This window comes from Pinus tabuliformis, chromosome 6 (assembly GCF_031772625.1).
Source record: "Pinus tabuliformis cultivar Carrire ecotype Pingquan chromosome 6, CPIR1, whole genome shotgun sequence".
Classification (NCBI taxonomy): domain Eukaryota; kingdom Viridiplantae; phylum Streptophyta; class Pinopsida; order Pinales; family Pinaceae; genus Pinus; species Pinus tabuliformis.
In genome coordinates, this window is record NC_142292.1 from 1547018774 (window position 1) to 1547030945 (window position 12172).

General features: G+C 34.1%; 2 long non-coding RNA genes across 4 annotated transcripts; both read left to right on the forward strand.

The window, feature by feature from the left end:
* Positions 1 to 1141: 1141 nt before the first annotated feature.
* LOC149264630 (uncharacterized) lies at positions 1142 to 3269 on the forward strand. Its single transcript, XR_016250128.1, has 3 exons — positions 1142 to 1630; positions 1856 to 1887; positions 3018 to 3269. It is a non-coding gene; the product is annotated as an uncharacterized LOC149264630 (long non-coding RNA).
* Positions 3270 to 3426: 157 nt separating this feature from the next.
* LOC149264631 (uncharacterized) lies at positions 3427 to 4848 on the forward strand. Of its 3 annotated transcripts, none has more exons than XR_016250130.1 (4): positions 3427 to 3614; positions 3749 to 3929; positions 4058 to 4233; positions 4735 to 4848. It is a non-coding gene; the product is annotated as an uncharacterized LOC149264631 (long non-coding RNA). The 3 variants fall into 3 exon arrangements; XR_016250131.1 differs by lacking the exon at positions 4735 to 4848 and adding an exon at positions 4371 to 4726; XR_016250129.1 differs by lacking the exon at positions 4735 to 4848 and adding an exon at positions 4393 to 4724.
* Positions 4849 to 12172: the final 7324 nt, after the last annotated feature.

The following is a 12172-nucleotide window of genomic DNA, read 5'->3' on the forward strand; positions in this document are numbered from 1 at the left end:
TCGACTAGATTCTTCCAAAAGCTCAACAAGTCTCCCCATTTGGGGTTAATTAAGATATCAATAAGTAGCTAATGTAGTACATAAACTTTCAAATTTTCTTTTTAAATCTAGGAAAACAATTAGTTAAAAAAGGAAAACTAAATCTATTGGTGCTCCTTCCTTGTTCATGTTTCCTCATGTCGCAAAGTCATAAAACAAGACAAGAAAATATTGTATAACTTGCCAATCTCTCTTAATTTTGATAATTTCTAAGGATTTTGTAAAGTTTTTAGAGTTTTGGTGCTTTTTAAGATGCATGTTTTTATTATATAAAATTTGGGTGAAGTATTTTTAATATGGTTTTTTTGAAGAGAGAGAGAGAGAGAGAGAGAGTATATGAATTAAATTTACTCTCGAATGTTTCCCTTATATTAAAATCTAAATAGTTTTGAACTTCATCCTTCTCAAAATGATTGAATAGACTGAGAATTAAGATGTCAGTTGTAATGGTTTGAATTATTTTATCAAAGAGGATGATCAATTATCATATATTCAATGTTGGATCCCAAACTCATTATGAAAAAGGTCTAGTCAAATTTGTTTTGTTTGAGAATATTACTATTGCTAAAAAAATCTAAATATAAAAAATTAAAAATAATAATAATAACAATAACCTTAACCTGATATATTTTCAATTTTAAAATACCTTATTCATAATTAATTTAATTCCAAATCCAACTCTTCTAGAGTTGGTAATTTAATTGGTTGGGAGCACTCTCTCATTCACTCACTGAGGAAAATTCAATTCCAAAAGATAAATTAAAAACTTTTATTGTACTTACCGAAAGTATAATTTTTATTAAATTATAAATTTCTATCATTAATATATATAGATATAATATGCTTAAAACATAAAATAAGCGCAAATAAAATAAATAATATTTTATTTTTATTAAAATAAAATATTTTTGGCAGGTCCCGAAATTTAACCATTATTTGATATATATAATCACTTTTCAAATGCGATACTGTGCGTTTAACAAAGTTGAAATTCCGGAAATTATTGCAACCAGTGAATGGTTAAAGGCTTGTTGATGTGGCGACTCGCAATCCAAGATGCTTTTTCCACATCTCCCCACAACGTGCCTTTGTAGAGGTGGCAGTGAAGAGAAGTGTTTTTTTGCAGTCAAGAAAAGCACGACCGTTGCAGAGGTGGAGGTGGCAGTGAGAGAAGTGTTTTTTGCAGAGGTGGCAGTCAAGAAAAGCAGGGCCGTTGAATCCAACCAGCAATATTTATTTCCAATCCTTCTCCCAATCTATGCCTTTACCGAATCTCCTCCTCCTCCTCCCATGGCTACCTGCGCTGGGCTGAGTCTAGTCTTGTCTTGGAGCTCCATGTCATGTCATGTCTGGTCTGGTATGAGTTTTGTGTGGTCTGGTTTTGTCTGGTATGGTATTGTATGGTCTGGGCTGGGCTGGTATGTGTTGTTGTGTTGCGAGGTACCCGGAGGAGGTGAGGGTAAACATGACATCTATTCAATTCAATTTTTAATCAGCAGGAGCAGGAACGAAAGGGTTCAATCGCAGGCAGATATATGAGGAGATATCCACCCACATCCTTCTCGATTCTAGCAGGCAAATTTCTGTACCTGTAAGATCTGTTTTCTTTTCTTTTCATTGGGTTTCCTTTTTTTTAATCTTGATACAGATTTTAGATTAGCTTAGTAAGTGACGACATACATCACAGGGTTTAATATGAATTTTGTAATTTGATGCAATTGGCTCGCTCTGTTCAAGAAGTATTATTGAATTGCCTGGCTAAACTAACTTAAATATGAATTGGTATTGGTACCTGCATCGGTTTTCGAATCCACAGGTGTGCGCAAGGATTGAATCCAGGTAGAGTAGGTAAATTTCTTTGCATCTTTCTGGTTATATATATTCAAATATATACATGATTAACAAAATGATGAGTGGGATTAGTAGGATCGGCCCTTTTCAAGCTGTAATTTGATTTGGGATCGGCCCTGCATAATTATGTATCATAACCTTAATTATGACATAAATATTTATACGCCCCATAATTGCTAGTACCCATTTTAAATTCTAAAAAAATAGATTAGGCATCAGATGCAACTAATAATTTCATTTCAATTAATGTAAGAACCGAGATTAGCGGCAGTTCACTGATCTGTGCGTTTATCCATGAAATATTACTTCCAAAATATAATTAGTTACAGTCTTTGAAGGAGGTCTTGAACCTCCGTTCTGATGGGTAACGTTCTGTTGCCGGGATTTGAACCCGAGTCGCCTTGATTACTTATGACATATTGAATCCAAAAATATGATTAGTTACACTCCTGAACGTCCGAGTCGCCTTGAGAGCTTATGAAATATTAAATCCAAAAATATGATTAGTCACACTCTTGAAGGAGGGCTTCAATCTCCGACCTGACTGATGACGTTTCGTTGCCGGGATTTGAACCCGGGTCGCCCTGCGAGTTTATGAAATCTTACATCCAATATATAATTACTTACAGTCTTGGAGGGCTTGGACCTCCGACCTCCTGGGTAACGTTCTGTTGCCGGGATTTGAACTCGGGTCGCCTTGAGAGTTTATGAAATATTGAATCTAAAATATAATTAATTACACTGTTGAAGTAGGGTCTGAACCTCTGACCCGATGGGATTTTGCCCTGTGGCCTTCAGATTTTATGAAATATTAAATCCAAAATATAATTAGTTAGACGGTTGAAGTAGGGCTTGAACCTCTGCCATATTTATTCCAGCGATAGATCACTTATATGTGTATTTATCAGTAAACTTTGAGGGTTTATGAAATATTACATCCAAAATATAATCAGTTGAAACGAGGGCTTGAACTTCCTAGGTAATGTTTCGTTGGCGGGATTTGAACCCAGGACTTGAACCTCTGACCACATGGGTAACGTTCTGTTCCCGGTATGGGCGTATAAATATTTATGTCATATGTCATATTATGGTGCTGCATAATTGTGGTTGTGGTTGCATATATGCAGGTCTCTCTGTGGTGGTTCCCAACGTTCCTTAAATGCATTTCGCAGTTTCAAAAGCATGGGCCGTTCTTAACACAATGCCTGCTCTGCTCAATTCAAACCAATTCCTGCCTCTCGTCACGGACGGAACGCAGCCTCAGCCTGGTACTCAGAGCTAGATCCATCCGTCATAAAACCTGACCTCCGCCCGCTGCTGCGCTTCAATTCAATTCAATTCTCTGATACCCATGGAAATTGGCTTGCACAGCCCAAAAAGGGAGGTCTATACGGTGCTGATAAACAGGGCCATGGAACTTGGCTTGCACTGCCTGAAACAAGCAGGTCTGATAATGTAGGTATAAAATATGTAACTTATCTCTAAGAATTTGGGAGGATTAAATAATTGAATCGTATATTATATTGTGGCGCAGGAGTTATGTTGGGCGCTAAGCGGTTATAGCATGTATCAACTATGCAGAGGACGCATAGATTTCAGGGTAATCTCAACTGAATACATTTCCTTTTTTCACATGACGTGACCCAGAGAGTTGCATGACCTGTACTTGTACTGTGCTGATTATTTCTCTCTTTAAAGGTCGACAGGACAGTATAAAAAGAGTGGTAAGATTCGTCCAATCTTTTCATTCTAAAATTTCATTATGTAGATGTTAGGATTCCAAATTATGCACTGTTCTGTTTTGTTTTTGTAAGTTTTTCTCACAAAGGAATTGGGTTTTGATTTAATGATTTGGCAGAGCAGTTGAACCCCACGATGTGCTGTTTCAATGCTCTGACAAAGGACGCACATTCCAACAGCGCAGTTAATGAGGAGATCCACAGCGGCAATGGAAGGTGGATGACTGATAGTGGCAGCGATCCACTGGGACGGTGACGGTTACGGTCATATGGGAAGATGAACAGTGTGGACTGGAGGAGGTGGAGCCTATACCTGAATTCCCATCCCAACTTTATATATATGTATATATGCCTATTTTTTTTGGTATTTGCTTTGTTTTTCCAGGATTGAGAAGGAGGATTGTTTGGTATTTGCTTGGTTTTTCCAGGATTGAGAAGGAGGGGCTTTTAATTTAATTTTTCCGCTGAGAATGAATGAGAAGCTATGAGGGATGAAGATCCTTCTCCCTTTCCAAGTGATGAGCGGCCCGAGCATTATGAAGCAAAGCAATGGAACTGTTATATTTTCTGAGCTTCATCCGATTTTATGTGAATGCAACTATGGGTAAATTTTCTTAGTTTTCATCGTGATATACATTTAAAATTGGATAACCCGAACCAGTGAATTTTATCAATTTGGTGATTTGATTGTTGTAATTCATTTTCAGCTTTGATCATTTGATTGTTGTAATTCATTTTCAGCTGTGTGATGGGCTTTCCACAGGAATGTGTGATGGGCTCTCCACAGGAATGAACGCAGGGAGGAGACCACTCCACTCCACTGAATGATGGGCTTTAAGATGCACAGGGGCTTATTATTTTTATTTATTTTTGGCTTGTTAGATAAAATATAAATATTAAATTTTAACAGTTAGGAGTAAAAAACGCTATAAAAAAAAAGGAGTCCGGTTAAAAAAATAATATATATAAAGCATTTATGCATTTTTTGTTATAGGAATTTATGCAAAGTAGTTTTGTATACAAAATATTTATGTATTTTTTTGTTATACTGTATCAGAAAGTAGCATAGATTGTCACTGATTTTTAAAATATATTTTTTTTGCAGATAATGGCTGGAATATTTGTCCATGGCCAAAGCATTTACATCTTCATCATGTTCATGACATAAGACACATTGATCGCCTTCAAAAGAAATTAACATTTATGTATTCATTCTGTAATTACTCTTGAAAATCTTATAATAATAAAAAATATTTTTTTGTTTGAAGGGGTTAAAAGCCCTTTCGCAATGCCCTTGAGAATGAACCATGGTCATTCTTAAGGGCTTGTGCATCCTCTCTCCCTTTCCACTTTCTTGTTTTTACTTTTCATCCCTTTATTATGTTTAAAAGTAATTAGCATCATAGATTTTAAGTTAATAACTTCTTAATTGTTAGTATGCATGCTTTACACATTTTAAATTTTTAAATGCATTAAAATAGTTCTTGTTTGTGTAGTGATGTGTATTCATATTCTTTTCATGTAATGTTTGATGATTGATGACATTTTTTACTTTGTTCATGATTGTGCATGACAATGTTTGCTCTTTGAGTTATATTTAGTGTTTGTATTTACAATGAATGTGAATTGCATGTTGATATGTGTTCTAAAATGTGTGCATGTGTGTCCCCTTTAGGAATGACTATCTAATACATGTTTTCTGCGATGATTCAAATTTGATGTGCAATATGTGTATATTTGCAAAATTTGATGGGTGACATTTGTATGTTTTTGTATTTACAATATTCTTTGTGTACAGTGATCAAAATTTGTTGTGTATTCATGATTGTAGTGATGTTTGTGGTTTTAGTTCCATTTGTATGCGTGTGTATTTACAATGATTGTGTATGACATTTTGATATGTACTCTGCAATGTGTGTGAATTTCATTTGCCAATGCTTAGTATCTCCATGTATCTTATGCATTTGCAACCTTTTTAGGGTGTAATTGATACGTGATGCTTGTATGTTTGTGTATTTGCAACATTTTTGGGTGACGATAAAAAATGGAAGTGCAATGTTTGTGAGTTTTCTTTTACACTTCTACTTGAGTAATAAACAATTCAATGATGCCTAATGTTTGTGTGCTTACAAAATTTGATGTGTATTCATGATTGTGACCATGCTTGTGTTTTGAGTTTGGTTTGCATAGTATTTACAATGATTGTGCATATGACATGTTGATATGTACTTTGAAGTGTGTGAATTTCTTTTTCCATTGCTCACTATCCGCACAAGTTTGTATGTTTATGCATTTACAACATTTTTTGTGTTTGACATGTCATGTTCGTATGTTTCACATTTTTCGGGGTTTGTGTATTTATAATATCTTTGCTTGTAATAAAAAATTTTATGCCTAATGTTTTCATGTTTACAAAATTTGATATCTACTCATGTATTAATGGAAATTTGATGTGCATTGATGATTATATATAAAATTTATTGTTTGGGTTTCCTTTATATCTATGCATGTAGAATGATTGTGGCTCACATATTGTATGCAATTTAAAATAAAATGAAACATTGGGATTGCTCATTGTCCACATAGATTTGTATATCTATGCAAATTTTACAACATTTTTGTGTTTGGCATGTCATGTTTGTATGTTTCACATTTTTATGGGGTTTGTGTATTTTTAATATCTTTGCTTGTACTGATTACAAATTTGATGCTTATTTTTCTGCAATAATAAAAAAATGAGCCTAATGTTTTCACGTTTACAAAATTTGATGTGCATTGATGATAATGTATTAAATTTATTGTTTGGGTTTCCTTTATATCTAGCATTTAGAATGAATGTGACTCAGATATTATATGTAATTTAAAATAAAATAAAACATGGGGATTGGGGAGTGATGAGTGTAGCGTAATAATAGGTTAGAAGTGAGGGGGGAGGCCAGATGAGCTTCCACCTTCACGTGGTTGGCCTCGTTAGTAGAGAATTTATAATTCTTGAAGCTAACAGAAGCTCTTTCTATAAATATGCACATACAAATATTATCTCTCAAATTCTTAACATCCAACCCGCTCTCGCCCCCTCCACATACACTCTCTCTCTACACCCACTCACCCCCTTCCATGCCCCCCTCCCTCTCTTTCACTCTCCACAACCCACACCATCCCACCCACTTTCTCTCTCTCTACACCCCCTTTCCCCCTCCCCTTACTCTCTTTCTATACACAAACACTTTGGGGTAATGATTATATTTGATTTCTATAATCGTATGATTGCCTTTGAATAATTGTATTTAAATGATTATTTTTTATTTATATAATATGAATTTATAGCATTATATCTCAAATTCATAACATCAAACTCCACCCCCACTCTCTCTCTCACTCACTCACTTACCCCCTTCCACACCCTCCCCCACTCTCTCTCCACAACCCGTGCCTTCCCATCCATTCTCTCTCTAGAACCCCTTTCCCCTCCCATGCTCTCTCTAGACTCCTCACTCTCTCTATCTCTACACACACTTTAGGACAATGATTATATTTTATTTAAATAATTATATTTGATTTTATATAAATTTATAATTTGGATTTAATTTTATATAATTTAAATTTGTACTTTTATAATTATTTAATTTTATTTTTATTAATATTGTTATTTATATAATCATCCTATTTTATTTGTAAATTCAATATTTAATAATTTAAATTAGGATATATATATATATATATATATATATATATATATATATATATATATATATATATATATAATATGTTGGTTAAAAAGGTATTTACAATTGTATAATGCGTAAAATTTTAATATTATTGTTAAATAGAGTTATTTTGGGTGGTTGGAAAGAAGAAATTGAATCTACCTCACTTAATTTCAATTCTTGTAAATACACGATTGATGGCGACAATGTTGACAATGTATTCTTTATATGAAATATACAAAATTGTATATATAAAAAAATGTATTTACATATTATTGAATTTTTATATTTATTTATTTTAATGTTTTTTTATGTAATAATTAAAATTTAATTTAAATACAATATTAATAAAATATTATATTATATGATTTTTAAAAAATGCCAATTAATCAAATATGATTTAATCAATATTACTTATATTATAATAAATGTGGTCTTTTTTTTAATACACTTCAAGGCTTTATGAATGAATACCAACTAGATTGAACTAACCTATATCAACTAAAGATAACTAAGGTAAAAATAAAATATTTATTATTTATTTAAATATAAATAAAACTATCCATATTTATTATAATTATAATTTAAATTTGAATTTAGTTTGAAAATTATTTTATGTGCATTAAGAAATATTTTTTTATTAAAATATTATAATGTATATTTATATGTTTTTAATATAGTTATAAAAGATCCATGTTTATTATAATAAAAAATTGAATTTAATTATAAAATTATTTTATATATGTTAAAAAATGTTTTTTTATTAAAATATTATATTGTATATTTATGTATTTTTAATATTTAAATTTAAATTTAATATAATTTAATCTTTATATAAAATATTTACTTTATAAAAAATCTTCAATTTTTAATCATCTAAATAACTTTTTAAATAATATAACAATATTCATTATTTAATATTTAATGCTTACTTAATATAACAATATTCATTATTTAATATTTAAAGTTTACATGTGTTTATATGTATATATAAATGATTAAAATAAAATATTTTGTAATTATATTTGTGTACTTTATTTTTTTAATGTTTATAAAGATTTAATTAAATCTAATGTTTATTTTTTTCCCCGGGAAAAAATCGTAACTTTTATTATGGTGGAAAATTACATGTTGTAAATGCCAATGGCATATGTTGTATGAGTGACCATAGTCATCAAAAGTAGTAAGTCTGTACATAAACCTAAGAAGGGTGTACCATCATGTATCAGTATGCATATACAAATATGTTTACAAAATTTCAAAAAATATCAGTTTTGCGAGTCACTGTTCTGATGTCTCAAAAAAAGGTATGATAAATTAGGGCCTATCAGCCCTTCGTTGATCCTGTTCTATATATGGCCTATGGTAGTATTGATAAGCCTGTCCCTATCTTTCCTCTTGTATTAGCCATTGTCCTTTGGGATGGTGTGCTGCCTCTTAAGAAAACTAATCCACAGATTTGTTGCGCTCCCCGTAGATGGAGCAACCACCACAGTAGTACGAGATCTAGTCATGGGCGGGGATATAAGTGGAACCTTGGAAGAGCACGATGGTCAAACAATGCCCCTAGCTGCATCCAAAGGACTATCCAGACGTGAGGGCCGCTCATCCACCAGTGGGTCTTCAGTCTGCATGTGCTTCTTACCCTTTGAAGTATGAGGAGATGAAGGCGAGACGAGCGAACATTCTTTGAACATGTGCCCAACTTTGTGACATCTCCTGCACCAAAAGGGAACTCCTTCATAGTCAAGGATTTGCCTGCGCGAATAATGATTCGAGTGGAGGGTTATCTTCTCCTCCAATCCTTCCCTTGTATCTAGATGAACCAGTATACGAGCCATGGTCATGTTGCCAGAGGATTCAAGTCTTTTTATGTTCCAGAGTCACAACCGCTCCGTAGAGTAATTCTGCCCTCTAACACATCACACCAAGACCCTGTTGGTCATGTCCACCACTTCACCCATTGTAAGGTCTTCCCCCAAAGAGAGATTAATGTCCTTGTCTGACACCTTTAAGCACCTCCCTTTCTTGACCTTGTTGGATCTAGGTGCCGCCAGGTAGTCCTGGAAGGGTCCCCTGATGCCCTGGTAAACCGCCTGCAGGGATGGTGGAGTGCTTTTAGGGTTTGGGACAGGCGAGCTGAAGCAACCCGAGGGAATGGGAAACCGTGCAAAGGGCAACTAGGGTTAGGGATAGTGCAGACAACTGGAGAGGAAAAGTGAGGGGTTGATATCCCAGGTTGTGAGATGCTTGAGGAGAAGGGGATGCCAAAAGGAGCAGAAGTATGAGTAAGGTCAAGAAGCGAAGAGTCGAAAAAGGGTGATGGTGGAAGGCATGCCCTAATGAGGTTGAGGGTTGTTCGGGAGAGCGGAGGGTAGTCCAAATTGAAAGAGGTGTCTGGAACGGTCCAAAGCAGGAATCTGAGAATATAGCGGGCGAAACAGCGAGCCAAAGGAGCCAGAACTTAACACGGTGCGAGGGCGTGACAAAATCGCCTTGTAGGGATTTGGATCTGTTGAATAGTCAACGATGTCTTATTCCATATCGGTAGTCGAGTAGGACGCCAAGGGACAGTAACGGCTGCGTGAAATTGTCGGGGTTAGACAACACACTTTAACACAAGGTAGTCCGCAGGTAGAAGACGAGTAGTTGCAGTGACAGTGGGCACCCGTGAACTTACCCTAGACCCCAAGGTGCAACATCTTGGAGTTGCAGAGTCCCCCCTGCAGGCATCGCAGTACGAACTCCCATAGATTTTTTTTTTTCACTCCTTAAATTTAATGTTTATATATAAAAGGTGAATTGCATTACTTACAAATTTAGAAATTATATATAAAAGTGTTGGATATCTTAGGTCAATTTCTCGCAAGAGAGGCTTGACCATCGTAAAAAATAAACTCTCGTAAGATAGATATAGGATAACTGAGTAGAATAGTGTTCTAAAATCTTACAACTGAGAGTGTTAGGCCTCATTAGCCAAAAGAAAACATAAAAAGCAAAATACCAACATGACAAAATCATGATATACTAACAGTAAGAGGGTTTTGGGTCGTAGCAACAACTTATATGGGATCTTTGTCATCCTCAGCTATTCCCCCAAATGGGGTCAGGATTTAGAGATACCTCTCTATACACTCCATTCTACAATTTGTGTCCTTCATATGCCAATGCAATTGTTCGAGAGAGTCAAGAGTGTCTTCTCGATGCTCATGCTAATCCAAAAGAACTCTACCTAGTAAGAATTTCATGTCTTACTCAAGTTTGAATATTTGCATGTATTTGTTGTACCTACCCTGAGTGTGGTGAGTATCAGGAAGCCAATTTGAAAACTTTGCAAGAACTTACGAGTATGAGAGATGAGGCCTTTTAGTAGAGCTTTCTCCCTCAACATGGGTGATTTCTTCCTATATAAGACCTAGGGTGAGGTGTCAATATTTGGTGTTTTCTTCCTCCATGCGATTATGCATCCTTGTACTACCCTTATGGGCCCTCTCTTGGTAGTAAGCAGCCCCTTTGTACACCCAAGCTCACTAGCACGGCATGGGAACAAGATCTGGGAGGATAGAAAAATCAGAATCCAATGAGAGGAGTGGAGGATGCTAAAGAAGTGCCAAAAAAGCTCCACATTGTAGGGATATAGTGGGGCACATAACTAGAGGAATAATGAAACTGCCATCCTGGCCCAACAAAGGCGACATATCTAAAAGTTGGGAGATGCAAATTGCCAACCATAAAGGGTCAAGAAAATAATAACCTTTGGAGCCCAGAGGGTTTGAGAGAGCATAGGAAAAAAGAAGAGGGGAACAAAGATAATTTTGAGAGAGGGAGATGGGGGGTCGAGTCAGATGGATTCAGGATACAAATAGGGGCGTGTGCAAAAACTTCTTGACACTTAAGCATGGAAGGGACTAGAGAGTGGTAGACGTGATGAATCCTAAGGAAGCTAGAAGTATGATATCCCTATAAGAGAAAAAATACCAAGAAAATCAAAATAAATGGAAAAGGGGGGAGACGATATTGTTCTCCTCACATTGCATACGGAGAAAAACCCAAAGACCTATCAGGAAAAGAAGTATTCAAGTTGGAGGGGATGTTGTTTCACTATCTTGAGTGCTGAAGATTTAAGCATGGCCAGGCTACTCGAAGAGTTGAAACTAGCTTCGACAATTTCCAAAAACCAATTGTAAACCTTGCCAAACACAAAGGAACTAAAAGTGAATCAAACGACGTACCTCAATTCCATATATAAATACATCTTATTTTGGAAAACATGAGTGAATTGGTGATATATATAATAACAAAGTAAAATAATATTATAATATTTAAATGATGATTTTATATATATATATATATATATATCATTTTCTTTATTTTTTTTCTCTCTCCACAAACTCTAAAGTAATGATTATATTTGATTTCTAAGATATGAATTCATATTTTTGTATTTTATTTATATAATTTGAATTTATATTTTTATAATTATTTAATTGTAATTTTATTAATATTGATATTTATGTAATTATATATATTTATTTTATTTCATTTTATATGTAAATTCAATATTTAATAAAATTATTTAAATTTAATTTAATATTAATAAAAAATATTATTATTATTATTATTATTATTATTATTATTATTATAACATTTTTTTTTTTTTAAGTAAATGTAGAATTTTATATTAGCAAAATTGCTTTACATAGAGTATATGTTGTAGTAAACTATATAGATGTATGCTTATATGAAGTGATGTCTATAAAGTGTTAAATCTAGTCTGAGATGAGTTGGAGAGGGGTTATCTGCAACTAGAAGGGAAACCAGATGGTCCCTTAGAAA